Below are 17868 nucleotides of genomic sequence, written 5' to 3' on the forward strand. Positions count from 1 at the left end.
CATCAGGTCACCTCTGCACTAGAGGGTCATCAGGTCACCTCTGCACTAGAGGCCATCAGGCTGGTCCTCCTGGCGGGTAGTTTGTCCGCTGGAACCTGATTTTCCATTGCTTGAATGACATCTTTGCTCCGACTCCACCATCTTCCCCTCCGTCCCTTTCTCACACATGCATATAGGCAGCTCTTTCCTAAACCTCCTCTTTAAAGCTCAATTTTGTCCACATAGAAGTTCCCACTTGTTACTGATCTTTAATTCAGAAAGATAATTTTTTAAAGATTCATTATAGCTCAGCACTCTCCCCACACCTCCCACCCAGTGTGGTAAGAATGAGTCGCAGTCCCTGTGCCCAGCCATACTCCCTTCCAGCACATCTCTTTTCCTCCAGAGCACCACTTCCTCCTACATGAAGAAAGTCAAGCTTTATTCCCTGGTACTCCCACATCTGGTTATGTTAACTACGTTCCACCGCAGTACCCTAAAGATCTATCTTACTGACCTCTTACTTCTTCTAAAGTCTAATCTGAATTTGAAATGTTTAAGTAGTACTGTCTAATAGTCACCACTTTAAGTATACAAATTATTTTGTGCATATTATCTCATTTAATCATAATCATAATCATATGGGTAAATTATTATTATCCCCAATCTATAAATTTACAAAATTGAGGCTCAGAGAGGTTAAGTAACTTACTCTAAGTCATGCAGCTACTAAGTAGCAGAATGGAGTCAAAAAAATAAATAACTTCTCCGTTCATCTTATTTTTCAACTATTCCTCTTAATTGCTCTGTTCTTCCAGAGAAAATTTCTGTGTCCTACAGCTTAAGTCCAGTGGAAGTGCTGTCACGCATATGGGCAGAGCCAGGGTCCTAGGATAAGCTGACCAGGGGAAACTGTTGCATTCAAACAACCTGAGGCAGAATAGCCAAAAACAGTGTTGTGAGGAGCCAGAAACATAGCCAAGGAAATGCCGCCAAACGTAAAATTTCAAGGGCCAGGAGAGAAGGAAAGTGGAAGGGTGGCATGGAAGTTGACAGGACAGAAGGAGGTGCAAGGAGGATCTCAGGAGGGCAGTGAGCAGAGGGCGGCCCGGGGCCGCCGCTGTGCGGCACCTGGAGGAGCATCGCAACAGCGCTTGGACCCGAGAGGCTTGCTTCTGGTTTGGAAAAGTAGAGCTTTAAAGTCCTATACAGTCCTGGACACAAATTTCCAAATTTTCCTTAGAATTCTGAGCTTGTTTGAGCTTTGAAGAAACATAGGTTTGTAGAGAAGAGGAGGCTAAGCATTAATATGCAGTCGCATTATCTCACGCGCTTGCTTTTGAGATTGAACAAGAATAAACACCAAGTAAAGACATAAAATCTAAAAGTCTCCAGCTCATTTAAAAGGATGAGATTTGGAGTAGAATTTTGTAATTACAATATGCAAAATATCACTCTTACCTGCCTTTGAAGATTTGAGTGGTACAAGTGTTATGTAGACCCTGCATCCCTTTTTAGCCTCTACCTTTACCACTAGCATTTTAACTTCCACCATGTTTCACATTCAAACTCCTCAGAGAAAGTGTCTCCTAGTGTCAGTTGATGACCATCATCTTCTTGGGCAGAACTTGGAGGTTGACCACCTCAAGGACCACCGCTCAGGCCATACACGGACTCACCTTGGCTCAGATGTCTCTACTTCCTGCAGCCTCCCATCACAGTGAGTTTGGGTTATGCTGTGTAGACCCTGGCCACCTGTTCACTTCTGAAGGTGATTTACAGATGCAGAGTTGTTCTACTAAGCAGAAATCATCGTATCAAAATGCGCCCTGAAAAGGTCTATTCCCCAAAACTTTGTAAGAATAGTTGAGGAAGCGGGGAATTGCCTTATCTAAACTTGAAAATAATTAAACTTCATTATTTGGAAATTAATTAACACTAACACATTAAGAGGAAGACCAACATGAATTCCTAAACTTCTTTTAGGTTTCTTTAAAATTGTTTAAATATTATTTTAAGAGTCTCCTTGTTCTTCATGTGTGTGTTTTTCACAGCTACCCAACCGAAAAATCCTTGAAGGCAAGAACTTCATCTGTTAGTTTTTATCCCTGACAACATCTAAGATTCTGTGCTCACCAAGGATGTTAAATAAATGTTGCTGAGTGACTTGAGCCTAAGGATCTCCGGTAGTTATTGAATAGTTGACTTTAACTGCTTCATTAACTGTCTGTATCCACAGAGAGTTGAGACCATTGTTTAAAGGGATGTGCACGAAAGCCTTCCATTCTGTAACGTCAATAAAAGGCAGTGAAACTAGAGCGATGGGGTTCTAAATGTGAGCCATAAAGGAAATTAGTCCTACTCTATGTGAGACCTGAATGTTCCTTTTTTCTTTGCAGTCTAACACAATACTTGTTAATAGGTCAATAGCAGGAATTGAAATTTTCTGGACTCTAAAAAAATTTAAAATGACTCAATCTTGTTTCTTTAGATTCTAGAGAAAAGCCAAGCAAGCAAGTGTTTTTCTTTTCCCATCAGAGGCTCTCTCCTTTACAATGAATCATGCCTCTGTTTGGGATTTTGTTTGCTAGAAAGATGCCGGTAGAAAGCCATTTTAGGCTTGCAGCCAACCTACCCATCTAGATGACTTTAAATCAGGAAACCTGATTTACGGCAGTAGATCTCTTAGACTCGAGAAGTGCATATGCCCCATTCTCAAACTTTACAGTAATCAGATTTCTGAGTAATCAGAACTTTTTATATGTAACGTTTTAACTGAAAAGGTACACACATAAAAAATACTCTGCTTGTTTTAGGGAAATTTTTTCTTTGGTGACTACCTCCCTCTTAAAGGGCTGTGCAGATTTTTCAGCCTAACTGAAATAATGACTTTCCCCTAATGCAGAAGTAGATAGTAAGTTTCTTCAACTGCCACCAGAAATGCATCTCATTTGCCTTTCATCTCAGTACATCAGGGTTATTTCACTATCACAAGCAGTGAATAACATGAATTTTAGCTTGCCGGTGTGGAAACAGTTCTCCCACACAAAAGCTGGATACAAATTAGATTTGACTTTTGATCTGCACCTTGAGTAAGGGTTTCCCGCCCAAAGCCTTCAGCTTGGAATCATGACCTCACCGCCCTACTCTTTAAGCTCTACTCACAGGCAAACAGTGCAAAAGGAAGAAAATGAAACGTGGTATCTCAAGGTACAAACTACAGCCCTCTGTGGGAAGCCACCTGTAGAAGCGTTGCTAACCACCGATTGTAACCGCCATGTCCTGAGTGTGCAACACTACACACTACAGCGTAAGCTCCCTCAGGCCAGGGCTTCATCTGTATTTACAACTTCACTGTCTCACAGTGCCCTCCCCTCTGGCACTCAGAGCAGAGACTCATATGCTGTAGGCACTGCTTAAAAAACAGCCCTTGGAATGCCATTATAAGGAACCAAACTAAGTCACCAGCACAGGCATTAGTTTTGACACAGGAAGAGAAAGGGAAGAAGGTTATTCCAATATTCCCCCAACTGTGCTCACACATATTCTACAGAAAAAGAATTTGATGGTCAACCAGATTCAGGAAAATCTATATCCATGTCACCTTCTTGGAAATTCACATCCCAATGTGCATAAGCTCCAAAGAGTCTTGCAGTGAAAAACTTGTTCAACTTGCTTTAATACAGCACTTCCCAAGTGTGATGGTTAATTTTAAGTGTCAACTTGATGGAGCTAAGGGATGCCCAGAAAGCTGGTACAAAACATTATTTCTGAGTGTATCTGTGAGGGTGTCTCCAGAAGCGATTAGCGTTTGAATTGGTGAACTGAGTAAAGCAGATGGGCCTCCCCAATGTGGGTGGGCATCATCCACCAGTTGAGGCCCAAACAGAACAAAAAGGCAGAGGAAAGTGGCATTTGCTGTCTCTGTTTAAATTTGGACATCTATCTTCTACCCTCAGACATCAGCCCACCTGGTTCTCAGGCCTTCAGACTCAAACTGGGAGTTACACTCCCCCCATCTTCCCGCTGGTTGTCCAGCTCGCAGACTGCAGATCGTGGGGCCTCTCGGCCTCCATAATCAAGAGAGTCAATTTCTATAATAAACGTAAGTTTCATATATATAAAATCCTATTCATTCTATTTCTCTGGAGAACCTTAACATACCAAGCATATTTGACAATAGAGCTCTTTGTGGAGGAAATCTACTGACATTTAGAAGGATGTCAGTGTCCTGCAGAGCAAAATCTGAGAAATCCTCAGTCGTCTGGTCCAGACCAACAAGCAGACTTGAGAAGAAAAGGCACAGGCTTCTGGAGCCAAACAGACCATGATTCTGCCATTATTGGATCCACATGACCTTGTGCAAGTTACTTACCCTCTCTGAGCCTCAGTTTCCCCAAATGCAAACAAGGCAACAAGACAGCCTTCATAGATGATTGTTATTGTTAAATAAGATAATGTATATATTGCTTGCCATAAAAAAGCTTTTTTGTTCTTCCCCAAAGGAAGAACCCACTCACCTTAGGAGGACAAAAGAAAGAGGAAAGTAGCGTTCCCAATAGGAGAGCAGTTCCTGTGAATGAGGGAAAATTAGGATCAATTAGGGATCAGTTCACTTCTAAAGTCAACTGAAAAAATATAAAATGCATTGAAAAATAAAATAAGCCAGCCATGCTAAGAGAAGCACGTAGGAAAGGAAAGGTGAAAATAATGGGGGGTGGAAGAGGCGCTTTCCTACCACGAGTGTGGAACAGAGAACTTCACAGGACCAAGTGGGTTTGCAAATGGACAGAACAGCATTTGTCTCTGCCCTAAATTCTCTGACCATCCTGCACCCTTGAGGGCAGGACAGGCTGAACATTGCTAGGTTTTTGTGACCCAACGTTAGGGATTTAAGCCTAACTCTGATTCATCAGCTGCTGAGACTCGCTGTAACCCAGAAGTTGTCTCTTTTCCGATGGCATTGATGTGTGATAATAACATCTCAGTCCTTGACAGACAACAGCCAGCCAGCACCACAAAAAGAGAAAACTCAAAAACACTAACAATGGAACCATCAGTTAGAGAAATCCAGTCACCAAACCTTCAACTCCCGCGATAGACTTGTCAGCACGTAACGCAGGGGTTTAATTTAGTAGATTTCCGACATACGGGCAACAATATGGTCTCCGCGGTTCCCTGCTCCTGGCATGGCTGAGGAGGAGGGGGAGATAATTAGACATCTGACAGGCAAGTGGCTGCTCTCACAGCTCAGCCAAGACTTTTGCAGAGGGCACTAGATATTTTTAAACCACAGTTTCATTGCAGCTAAAGAAATTGTATATTTTTCTTTTGCTGGTAAATAAGCATTCGTTTGTTTCAGAGTCTGGTGATAAGTGCTGGAAGTCATAAACCTTCTACTCATTCTTTCACCGAGTTTCCGATGGAAAAGTGTATATGCTGCCTATGATACATGCATTGGAATATTAGGAAGCCAAAACATTAATATTCATTTTACTTTCTGCTCCTTGAGAATGCTCACATCCAAACAGCTTGTTTTTAGTTGTCAGAATCTCCATTCTGCACATTAAATGAGGAGAGACCTGAGGCTTCTGCAGAAAGCTAGCAAAACAGACCATGAACACCCACATGGGAGAGGGCTGGGTCAACAAGCGCTCTCCCCAGCCAGGCTGTAAACTGCTCAAGGTCAAGAGATCGATCTCCTTTCCTACCCACAGCACTGTCACCACCACGACCAACCAGCACAGCTCTCAGTATCAGTGGTAATTCACAAATATCAGCCAATGTATTGGTATTTTTCCCACGTGCCGACTGCGTGCGTGGCCTCTAGAAAAGGGCGCAATGAGATCAAGCAGGACAGAGTGAGATGCTGCTTCTTTGTGCTCACGGCCTCATCACACACAGCAGCTCCTGGCTGGAGTGCAACCACAGGAAGGCTGGATTTGTCGGAGATAGGACACTTTTTTCTGTAAACAACATTTTCTCCAAGAAACCACAGATAAATTTCAACCGCGTTTACTTCTTTTGCTTTCTTTGTATAACCAAGCATTGTGTGTTTTCAAAGAAGAAAATTTCTTATCTAAAGCTCATCACTTGTGCATATTCAATGTTACAGACTGAAGGTTTGTGTCCCCCCAAAATTTGTGTGTTGAAGCCCTAACCCCCAATATGGTGGTATTTGGCAGTAGGGCCTTTGGGAAGTAGTTAGGTTTAGATGAGGCCATGAGGGCGGGGCCCCATAATGGAATTAGTGCCTTTATAAAGGGAGGAAGAGACACCAGAGCTCACTGTCTCTCCATATGCACCCACTAGGGAAAGGCCATAGGAGGACACAGCAAACAGGCAGCCATCTACAAGCCGGAAAGAGAGCCCTCACCACAACCCAACCATGCTGACACGCTGACCTTGGACTTCCAGCCTCCAGAACTGAGAAAATAAATGTCTGTTATTAAAGCCACCAGTCTGTGGCATTTTGTTATAGCAGCCCCAGCAGATTAAGATGTCGAATAAAGCAAAGGGGATAAATGTGATTGAGAACAGAGCTGGGGGTCATATGGGAAAGAACAGAAGTGACACAAGGAGGACACATACTCATTTAACCAGGATATGTTTTCCTCTGACGTTCTTCTTTTTTTTAAAAGGTGACTTTTTTTTATTGAGGTTATGATAGTTTACAACATTGCAAAATTTCAGTTGTACGTTATTATTTGCCACTCATCTTATAGGTGCACTCCTTCACCCTTCTTGCCCAACCCCCACCCCCCTTGAGTTTTTTAAAGATTAGTACTTGAGCTAAAATCTGTTGCCAATCTTCTTTTTTTTTCTTTTTCTCCCCAAAGCTCCCCAGTATACAGTTGTGGGTCCTTCTAGTTGTGCCATTTGGGACACCACCTCAGCATGTGCTAGGTCCACACCCAGGATCTGAACTGACGAAACCCTAGGCCACCAAAGCAGAGCATGTGAACTTAACCACTTGGCCATGGGGCCAGCCTCTGGGTTTCTTCTAAAAGATGAGATGCTGTGGAGTTATCAGAGACAGACAGGCCAAGTCTGCCATTGCCTGGGGTCTAGGCACTACTGCTGTGAGAGTTTTTCTGTGGCACGACACTAAACACAGCCACTGAGGCTGGAGGTAAACAAGCAGGTCTCCAGCAGCAGCTGTATGAGACAGATGCACACCACCAGCATTTGCAAGGTCGGCTCTTAATTTCCAGACTCACTGGAATTTGGTGCTATGGATTCCAAAGTTCAATCGACTCTCAACTTCTGTGTTCATGGGGGGAAGATGCCATTACTGTCCAATACTCCCCAGAGCGTTCTACTTGTCTTTATAAATTTGATCTAGAGAGGGGCATTGTATTAGATTCTGCAGAGACACAGAACTAATAGAAGAGAGAGACAGGGAGACAGAGAGAGAGAGATTGCAAGGAATTGGCTCATGCAACTATAGGGGCTGACAAGTCCAAAATCTGTGGGGTGGGCCAGTAGGCTGGAAATTCATCTAAGAGTTGATGTTGCAGTCTTGAGTCCAAAACATGTAGGGCAGGGCAGCATGCAGGAAACTCATGCAGGGTTTCTATGTACACTCTTGAGAAGAATTGGTTCTTCTTTGGGAAACTTCAATCTTTGCTCTGAAGGCCTTCAACTGATTGGGTGAGGCCCACCCACATTATGGCCAGTAATCTATTTTACTCGAAGTCTACTGACTAAGTGTCAATCACATCTCCAAATATCTTTACAGCAGTATCTAGACTGGTGTTTGGCCAAACAACTTGGCACCAGAGTATAGCCAAGTTGACATATAAAATTAACCATCACAAGCATAAAACGGGAAGCAAAAAGACAGCAGACGAAAACTCCAAGTTCTTCAAATTTTTCTTGTTTTCCCTAGCTAACCTTCTTAAGAATAGATCTCACTCATTGCAACGTTGAATGACTCCCTGAATCAAATATGGCCTGTTATATCTAAAAAGCCTTGCATTTTTACTAAAGTCAACATTGCAAGTGCAAGATGAGTTTCTAGGATGCAAGAAATAAACATGGTCCGCCCTAAACCATGAGATGTCAAAGGTCAGTAACCTAAGGCAAAGCTGCGCTCTAATAAGAGGTCAGTGTGTGAGGGCTGGGATGCTGCCGGTCTGCTAAGTGTTTTAGCCCCAGGGGCCAGCCCTATGTCTGACATACAGTTGGTCCTCAAAAATCTTTGTCAAATGAATACATTAATGAATTAGGGAGGTAAAAGAGGTTAACATTATCAAAGGTGCTGCCCACTTGAGATGACAAAGCCAAGTAGAGGACCCTTCTGTTTGTTTGTTTTAGTACTCCATTACAAAATAGATAATTAACTCTGCAAATTGAACAAGATGCAGATTTGTGTAACTCTACTCTAGTCCCAGGTCAGTAAGGTTTCTTGGGAATGTGGGAACTCTTCACTTCCTCCCATGTTGCAGCATTCAGAACCCAGTAAGCATGTTTACTTGCTGTGTGACCTAGGGCAATAATAATAATAATAATAGCTAACACTTACCGTCAGGTACTGTCCCTAGTGCCTGCATTTACCCATTGCATTCTCTGCGGTTAGTCCCTTTTGTACAGAAGAGGAAACTGCAGCACAAGTAGATTAAGGAACTTGCTCAAAAGTCAAACAAGTGGCTGTCTTGGAATTTGAATGCAGTCTGGCTCCAGACACCCGTCTCTGTCTCTGCCATGCTGCAGCTCACTTAGCTGCTCAGAGCCTCGCTGTGCTCGTTTACCAAGTGAAGGTAACTGTTCCTCCCTTGTAGAATTGCCCTAGGATTAGAGCCCATTTATGCAAAGCTCAGAGCACAGAGCCTGGCACACAGTCCATGGGCCCTAAGCAAATGGTGGTGGTGGAGGTAGGAACAGAAATAGCAGTAGTGGTTGTTGCTGCTGTTGTCATTGTCATCACTGTCATGGCTGAAGGAGACCCTCTATGACCAACTCATCTTGTATTCGCTACTTAAGTAACAAAATTCAAGGGGACATGTATCTATCTCTACCACCTGGTTCATAAAATAAGTAATAAAACACACACTGATAAATGGGAATTCAGGGATGCAGAGTAATCAGTTCTAAATTGTTTGCCAAGCTAATCGTCCTTAACATCAACGTTTAGACTAAATCTGCAGGGAAAGTATGGTAGATTAAAGATGACTACAAATTCTTTGCTATGCCTTCTGTTGAAGAACTGATTCTAATTTCCCTCTCTTCTGAATCTGGGCTGGCTTAGTGAACTGCTTGACCAATAGAATACGACAGAAGTGACATTCTGGAAATTCTAAGACTAGGTCACGGAAGCCTTTCAACTTCTGCCTGGGCCACTTGGAATACTTGCTCAGCGCTAGGAGCCCTGAGCTCCATGTATGGAGTCTAGCTATCCTGAGTCGCTAAGGCCAGCCTCCCAGTCATCTCCATGGAAGTGGCGGACATGTGAGTATAGCCGTTTTGGACCCTCCAAATCCGCCCATCTGCCAGTTGAAGACCATCGAGTGGACCTCCATTGATGCCACATGGAATGGATGTGAATTCCCAAATTCCTGACCAACAATATAGTGAGATATAATAAAACAGTGGTTCTAAGCCCCTAATTTTTGTGGTAGTTTCTTAAATAACAATAGTTAACTAGAACAGGAAGAAAACCAAAATACCAAATGAGAAATTGCTCAGCGCTCTGCCCTGAGAGACAATACTTTTGGATTCAGCTGCCAATCAACAGAGTCTAAAGGAGTGATGTTGAGCGGGCAGCACTGTTCAGAGGAGAATATTTTTATCGGAAAAAGGAAGTGTATCAGGGTTAATTAGTAGGAAGAATGTGTGATGTCAGTGAATTCAGGGTAAGACTTACAAGCCACCAAGACCTTGTGAAGACAAAATAAGAGGACAGAAACTGCAGAATGTTGCCATTCTTGCTACCACAAAACAAATGAATCAAGAACAGAATTTGATCAAATGCAGCAGAGGGTCCAACTGAGACTGAAATGCATGTGCACGTAGATGCCTTAGCAGCAGGACCCTCAGGGTACAATATTGCAATGAGAAAGTCACACATCAATTAAGCTTATAATAATTAAGGCAGAGCTACGTGTGTCTCATTAATTCCACTTTGGGGAAGAATGTGGAAAAGAGTGAGGGAGCCATTTTTGCAGCAAACAGAAGGTGAGATCCTGAGGAAAAGAATTTGAATTACGCGTAAGAGGTTTTAACAGGGCCCATGTGCTCCAGAGCGTTTGATGTGTCAGACCTGTGATGTCTCCCTCTGGCTTGGGTCAGTGAAGAAAACAGACCACGTGAGTGGTTTTTTTTTGTTTTTTTTTTTATTAATGTTATGATAGATTACAACCTTGTGAGATTTCAGTTGTACATTTTTGTTAGTCATGTTGTCGGTACACCACTTCCCCCTCTGTGCCCTCCCCCCACCCCCCCTTTTCCCTGGTAACCACCGATCAGATCTCCTTATCAATATACTAAATTCCACCTATGAGTGGAGTCATATAGAGTTCGTCTTTCTCTGACTGGCTTATTTCGCTTAACATAATACCCTCGAGGTCCATCCACGTTGTTGTGAATGGGCCAATTTTGTCTTTTTTTATGGCTGAGTAGTATTCCATTGTGTATATATACCACATCTTCTGTATCCAATCATCAGTTTCTGGGCATGTAGGCTGGTTCCACGTCTTGGCTATTGTAAATAATGCTGCGATGAACATAGGGGTGCAACGGACTCTTGAGATTTCTGATATCAGGTTCTTAGGATAGATACCCAGTAATGGGATGGCTGGGTCATAGGGTATTTCTATTTTTAACTTTTTGAGAAATCTCCATACTGTTTTCCATAGTGGCTGTACCAGTTTGCATTCCCACCAACAGTGTATGAGGGTTCCTTTTTCTCCACAACCTCTCCAACATTTGTCACTCTTGGTTTTGGATGTTTTTCCCAATCTAACGGGTGTAAGGTGATATCTTAGTGTAGTTTTGATTTGCATTTCCCTGATGATTAGCGATGATGAACATCTTTTCATGTGTCTATTGGCCATATTCATATCTTCTTTTGAGAAATGTCTGTTCATGTCCTCTGCCCATTTTTTGATCGGGTTGTTTGTTTTTTTGTTGCTAAGCCGTGTGAGTTCTTTGTATATTATGGAGATTAACCCTTTGTCAGATAAGTGGCTTGTGAATATTTTTTCCCAATTAGTGAGCTGTTTTTTTGTTTCAATCCTGTTTTCCCTTGCCTTGAAGAAGCTCTTTAGTCTGATGAAGTCCCATTTGTTTATTCTTTCTATTGTTTCCCTCAACTGAGGAGTTACAGTGTCCGAAAAGATTCTTTTGAAACTGATGTCAAAGAGTGTACTGCCTATATTCTCTTCCAAAAGACTTATTGTCTCAGGCCTAATCTTTAGGTCTTTGATCCATTTTGAGTTTATTTTGGTGTGTGGTGAAAAAGAATGGTCGATTTTCAATCTTTTGCATGTGGCTGTCCAGTTTTCCCAGCACCATTTGTTGAAGAGACTTTCTTTTCTCCATTGTAGGCCCTCTGCTCCTTTGTCGAAGATTAGCTGTCCATAGATGTGTGGTTTTATCTCTGGGCTTTCAATTCTGTTCCATTGATCTGTGGACCTGTTTTTGCACCAGTACCATGCTGTTTTGATCACTGTAGCTTTGTAGTATGTTTTGAAATCGGGGATTGTGATTCCACCGGCTTTGTTTTTCTTGCTCAGGATTGCTTTAGCAATTCGCGGTCTTTTGTTGCCCCATATGAATTTTAGGATTGTTTGTTCAATATCTGTGAAGAATGTTCTTGGGATTCTGATTGGGATAGCATTGAATCTGTATATTGCTTTAGGTAGTATGGACATTTTAACTATGTTTATTCTTCCAATCCATGTGCGAGGAATGTCTTTCCATCTCTTTATGTCATCGTCAATTTTCTTTCAAGAAAGTCTTATAGTTTTCATTGTATAGATCCTTCACTTCCTTGGTTAAGTTTATCCCAAGGTATTTTATTCTTTTCATTGTGATTGTGAATGGGATTGAGTTCTTGAGTTCTTTTTCTGTTAGTTCATTGTTAGTGTATAGAAATGCTACTGATTTATGCACGTTAATTTTATACCCTGCTACTTTGCTGTAGTTGTTGATTATTTCTAATAGTTTTTCTGTGGATTCTTTGGGGTTTTCTATATATAAGATCATGTCGTCTGCAAACAACGAGAGTTTTACTTCTTCGTTACCTATTTGGATTCCTTTTATTTCTTTTTCCTGCCAAATTGCTCTGGCCAGCACCTCCAGTACTATGTTGAATAGGAGTGGTGAAAGTGGGCACCCTTGTCTTGTTCCTGTCCTCAGAGGGATGGCTTTCAGTTTTTGTCCATTGAGTATGATGTTGGCTGTGGGTCTATCATATATGGCCTTTATTATGTTGAGGTACTTTCCTTCTATACCTATTTTACTGAGGGTTTTTATCATAAATGGGTGTTGGATCTTGTCGAATGCTTTCTCTGCATTTATTGAGATGATCATGTGGTTTTTGTTTTTCATTTTGTTGATGTAGTGTATCATGTTGATTGACTTGCGGATGTTGAACCATCCCTGTGTCCCTGGTATAAATCCCACTTGATCATGGTGTATAATCTTTTTGATGTATTGCTGTAATCGGTTTGCCAAAATTTTGTTGAGGATTTTTGCATCTATGTTCATCAGTGATATCGGCCTGTAGTTCTCCTTCTTTGTGTTGTCCTTGTCAGGTTTGGGGATCAGGGTGATGTTGGCTTCATAGAATGTGTTAGGGAGTTCTCCATCTTTCTCAATTTTCTGGAACAGTTTGAGGAGAATAGGTATTAAGTCTTCTCTGAATGTTTGGTAGAATTCTCCAGAGAAGCCGTCTGGTCCTGGACTCTTATTTTTGGGGAGGTTTTTGATTACCGTTTCTATTTCCTTACTTGTGATTGGCCTATTCAGATTCTCCATTTCTTCCTGATTCAGTTTGGGGAGATTGTAGCAGTCTAGGAATTTGTCCATTTCTTCCAGGTTGTTCAATTTGTTAGCATATAGTTTTTCATAGTATTCTCTTATGATCTCTTGTATTTCATTGGTATCTGTTGTGATTTCTCCTCTGTCATTCCTAATTTTATTAATTTGCGATTTCTCTCTTCTTTTCTTGGTGAGTCTGGCTAGGGGTTTGTCAATTTTGTTAATTCTTTCAAAGAACCAACTCTTTGTTTCATTGATCCTTTCTATTGTCTTTTTTGTTTCAATATCGTTTATTTCTGCTCTTATTTTTATTATTTCCCTCCTTCTACTGACTCTGGGCTTTGTTTGTTCTTCTTTTTCTAGCTCTGTTAGGTGTCGTTTGAGGTTGCTTATGTGAGCTTTTTCTTGTTTAGTGAGGTGGGCCTGTATTGTGATGAATTTCCCTCTTAGGACTGCTTTTGCTGCATCCCAAATGTTTTGGTATGTCGTGTTCTCATTTTCATTAGTCTCCAGATAAAATTTGATTTCTTCTTTAATTTCTTCAATGATCCATTGTTTGTTGAGAAGCGTGTTGTTTAGTCTCCACATTTTTGCACCTTTCTCTGCTTTTTTCTTGTAGTTGATTTCTAGTTTAATAGCATTATGATCAGAAAAGATGCTTGATATTATTTCAACTCTCTTGTATTTATTGATGTTTGCTTTGGTTCCCAAAATATGGTCAATCCTTGAGAATGTTCCATGTGCACTTGAGAAGAATGTGTAACCTGCTGTTTTTGGATGAAGTGTTCTATATATATCTATTAAGTCCATCTGGTCTAATTTTTCATTTAATTCTATTATTTCCTTGTTGATTTTCTGTCTGGATGTTCTGTCCATTGGTGTTAATGGTGTGTTGAGGTCCCCTACTATTATTGTATTGTTGTTGATGTCTTCTTTTAGTTCTATTAAGAGTTGCTTTACAAATGTTGGTGCTCCTGTGTTGGGTGCGTATATATTTATAAGTGTTATGTCTTCTTGGTGGAGAGTCCCTTTTATCATTATATACTGTCCCTCTTTATCTTTCTTTATCTGTTTTGCTTTGAAATCTACCTTGTCTGATATTAGTATAGCGACACCTGCTTTCTTTTGTTCATTATTAGCTTGGAGTATTGTTCTCCATCCCTTCACTCTGAGTCTGTGTTTGTCTTTGGGGCTGAGGTGTGTTTCCTGGAGGCAGCATATTGTTGGATCTTGTTCTTTGATCCATCCTGCCACTCTGTGTCTTTTGATTGGGGAGTTCAATCCATTTACATTTAGAGTGATTATTGAGATGTGGGGGCCTACCACTACCATTTTGTGTCTTGTTTTCCGCTTTTCTTCAGTTTCCTTTGTTTCTCGTCCCATGGTTTAATCTGTTCTGATGTAGAGCTGCTACTCTCTGTTGTTGTCCTTCTACTTATCTCCTCTGCTCTTGGTTTTGTAGCCCCTTTCCTTTTTTGGATTTTTCAGGAATGAGGGTTTTCCTGAGGATTTCCTGAAGAGGAGGTTTTGTGGCAATGAACTCCCTTAATTTTTGTCTATCTGCGAAAGTTTTTATTTCTCCATCATATTTGAAGGATATTTTCGCTGGGTAGAGAATTCTCGGCTGTAGATTTTTGTCCTTCAGATTTTTGAATATATCATTCCACTCTCTTCTAGCCTGTAAAGTTTCTGCTGAGAAATCTGCTGATAGCCTGATGGGGGTTCCTTTGTAGGTTAGTTTCTTTTTCCTGGCTGTCCTTAGTATTTTCTCCTTGTCATTGACTTTTGCTAGCTTCACTACTATATGGCGTGGAGTTGGTCTTCTTGCATTGATAAAGTTTGGAGATCTATTGGCTTCTGTCACCTGAAGATCCATCTCCCTCACCAGATTTGGGAAGTTCTCAGCCATTATTTCTTTGAATAGGCTTTCTGCCCCTTTCTCCTTCTCCTCTCCCTCTGGTATACCTATAATCCTTACGTTGCATCTCCTAATTGTGTCTGATAATTCTCGGAGAGTTTCTTCATTTCTTTTTAGTCTTGCTTCTCTCTCCTCCTCTGCCTGCAGCAATTCTATATTGCCATCTTCCAAATTGCTAATTCTTTCCTCCATATTATCCGCCCTACTGTTCAGAGCATCTAGATTTTTCTTAATCTCCTCTATTGTGTTCTTCATTTCCAATATTTGTGTTTGGTTCTTCTTTATCGTATCAAACTCTTTTGTGACATAGCTCCTGAACTCGTTGAGTTGACGGTCAGAACTCTCTCTTAACTCATTGAGAATTTTAATGATGGCTGTTTTGAAGTCATCATCATTTAGGTTATATATCTCATTTTCTTTGGGATTGTTTTCTGTGTATTTGTTACTTTCTTTCTGTTCTGGAGATTTAATGTATTTTTTCATATTGCTTGATGTTGTTGATTTGTGCCTCCTCATGGAGATAGAGTTTAGTTGCTCCTTTCACTTGTTTCAGCTGCTGCGGTGGGGGAGCAGCTGTTTATACTGCACCAACCAGGAACCCTGTCCGCAGTTGCTAACTGGGCCTGGGCCCCTCCTCATAGCCACAGTGGCCCTTTGGATTCCCTCCTCTGCTGTGGGGGCCGTCACAGGGGGGCTTCAGGCTGCTGGTGCCTACTGTTGCAGCCCACCTAGATGTGCTCTCTCCTTGGGGTCTGCAACGGTGTTATGGGCTTTTCCAGCGGCCAGGGGTGGGATCACTTATATTTGTCGCTCCGTTGCTGTCAGCGCCCACAAAATCTCATTTGTCCTCTATGGGTCGTAGGAGAGCTATTGGCATCTTCTGCAGTCTGTGGTTAGTTCACCTAGCTATGCTGCTTTTGCCCTGGGGTCTTCCAGCTTTGTGGCTGGTGGCTGGGTGCCTTCTGCTGGTGCTGTGCAGAGGCTTTCCCTAAGGCTGCTGTGAGCCTGTAGGGTTTCCCCCTAGGCTACGAAGCTGGGTCTCTGGAACTCCCCCCAGCCCCAGTCCTCTCCGAGATCTCCGGCTATCCCTAGACCCACGGGGCGGGCAACGGCAGCTGGGGGTCGCCCCGCCCTCTGGGATTCTCTCTGGGCCTCTCCCGGAGCTGTGAATGCTCGGCGTGGCCCCTCTGCTAATGGCAGACAGAGAGTTTTGTCTGCTGCCCGGGCGGAACTCCCATGCTTCCCGTCCGGGTCGCAGAGCCGGCCTTTGAAACTTCCCCCAACCCCGGTCCTCCCCGAGATCTCTGGCAATCGCTAGTCCCACGGGGCAGGCAACCCACGTGAGTGTTTTATACATCAAAGCTACCTGGCCTGCCAGCAGCTGCTGCTGACTAAAAGGAAATCAGGCAGTAAGATATATGAGCCAGCACCCACACAGTCTAAAAAAGTTTGCAATTCCTTTACTTAACCTACGCAACACCCTTCTGGGGGCAGTAACAGCATCTTCCTGTCTGGACTGACGAACAGTGCTATTAAACAACTTATTGAAACCATGAGACACCTCAGATGTTGTTTCCAATTTGTAGGACTTTATTAATATCTCCCTTTCTCCTTCTCCCTCCCTCCTTCTTTCTCTCTTTCCATCTCTCCCTTCCTATTTTTCTCCTTTTTTTGTGTGCCAAGAAGAGATTTGATATAATATGAAAACTTTTCCTGAGATTGTCACACAGATATTTCAAAGTAACCTTAATTTTGTGTATTCTTAAACAGCCTCGTAATGAGGAAAAAAGACCTGAAATTATCAAAGGGGAAGAAACAGTGAGAACTTTATTCTATGACACCGTATTGTCAATATTTTTATTCCAGGGGATTCCTGTCTGCAGAAGGTTTTGCTGCTGTGTCCAGCTGTCCTTAAAGAGCCCTGCAAGGTGGCATCCCAAGGCTAAAAGCAGCTGGAACAAAAGGAAACAATGGCATTTTGCTACAATCCAACATCAAATTATACAGAATTTCACAGCAGCATAAAACCTAAAGAAGTTCTGACCCACAGATATCAATTTCTTTTTATTTGCAAAAACAAAATCAAGTTTAAAGAGATATTCAGCTTCAAGATTGTCTCTTTTTATCTTTAAAAAAGTTTTTAGTAGTTAAAGAGATTAAAGACTGTCTTTGTTAAAAGACAGTCAATAATCCTTGAAACAAAAACTGTTTTCTACACAGTCCTTCTTGATCAATATGTTGCTCTCTATGCAATTTTAACACAGGCTTAAGACAATTCCACAGGGAAGAAAGCAGATTTTATTTTATTTTTAAATGTTAAGAAATTCAATACCTTGCTTTATCTTTTAACTTAAACGTAAAGAAATAAATAAATAAACTGCCAATGGGCAGAGCCACCCATAGGTAATTTTCTATTTTCTTTTTGATTCATGATCGTTGATTATCTACTGCCGTGTGTTGTTTCATATTTCTTTTCTCTCTGAGCTTCTCAACTCTTTTAAACGCAGGGACTGTGTTTCCTTTTTTCTACTCTCCCTTCATCTGCACTTTCAGTTACCCATGGTCCAAAAGTATTAAACGGAAAATTCCAGAAATAAACAATGCATAAGTTTTAAATTGCGTGCTGTTCTGAGTAGCATGTTGAAATCTCGAGCCATCCCACGTCATCCGGCCCAGGATATGAACCATCCCTCTGTCCAGCATATCCACGCTGTGTACACTACCCCCTACCCCGGTACTCACTTAGCAGCCATCTCAGTTATCAGATCGACTCAACTGTCGCAGTATTGCTGTGCTTGTGTTCAAGTAACCCTTATTTTACTTAATAACAGCCCCAAAGCTCAAGAGTAGTGATGCTGGCAATTTGGATATACCAAAGAGGAGCTGTAAAGTGCTTTCTTTAAGTGAAAAGGTAATAGTTCTTGACTTAATAAGGAAAGAAAAACCATTGTATTCTGAAATTGCTAAGATATACAGTTCTTTTATTA

The sequence above is a fragment of the Equus quagga genome, chromosome 11 (assembly GCF_021613505.1).
Source record: "Equus quagga isolate Etosha38 chromosome 11, UCLA_HA_Equagga_1.0, whole genome shotgun sequence".
NCBI classification, from domain to species: domain Eukaryota; kingdom Metazoa; phylum Chordata; class Mammalia; order Perissodactyla; family Equidae; genus Equus; species Equus quagga.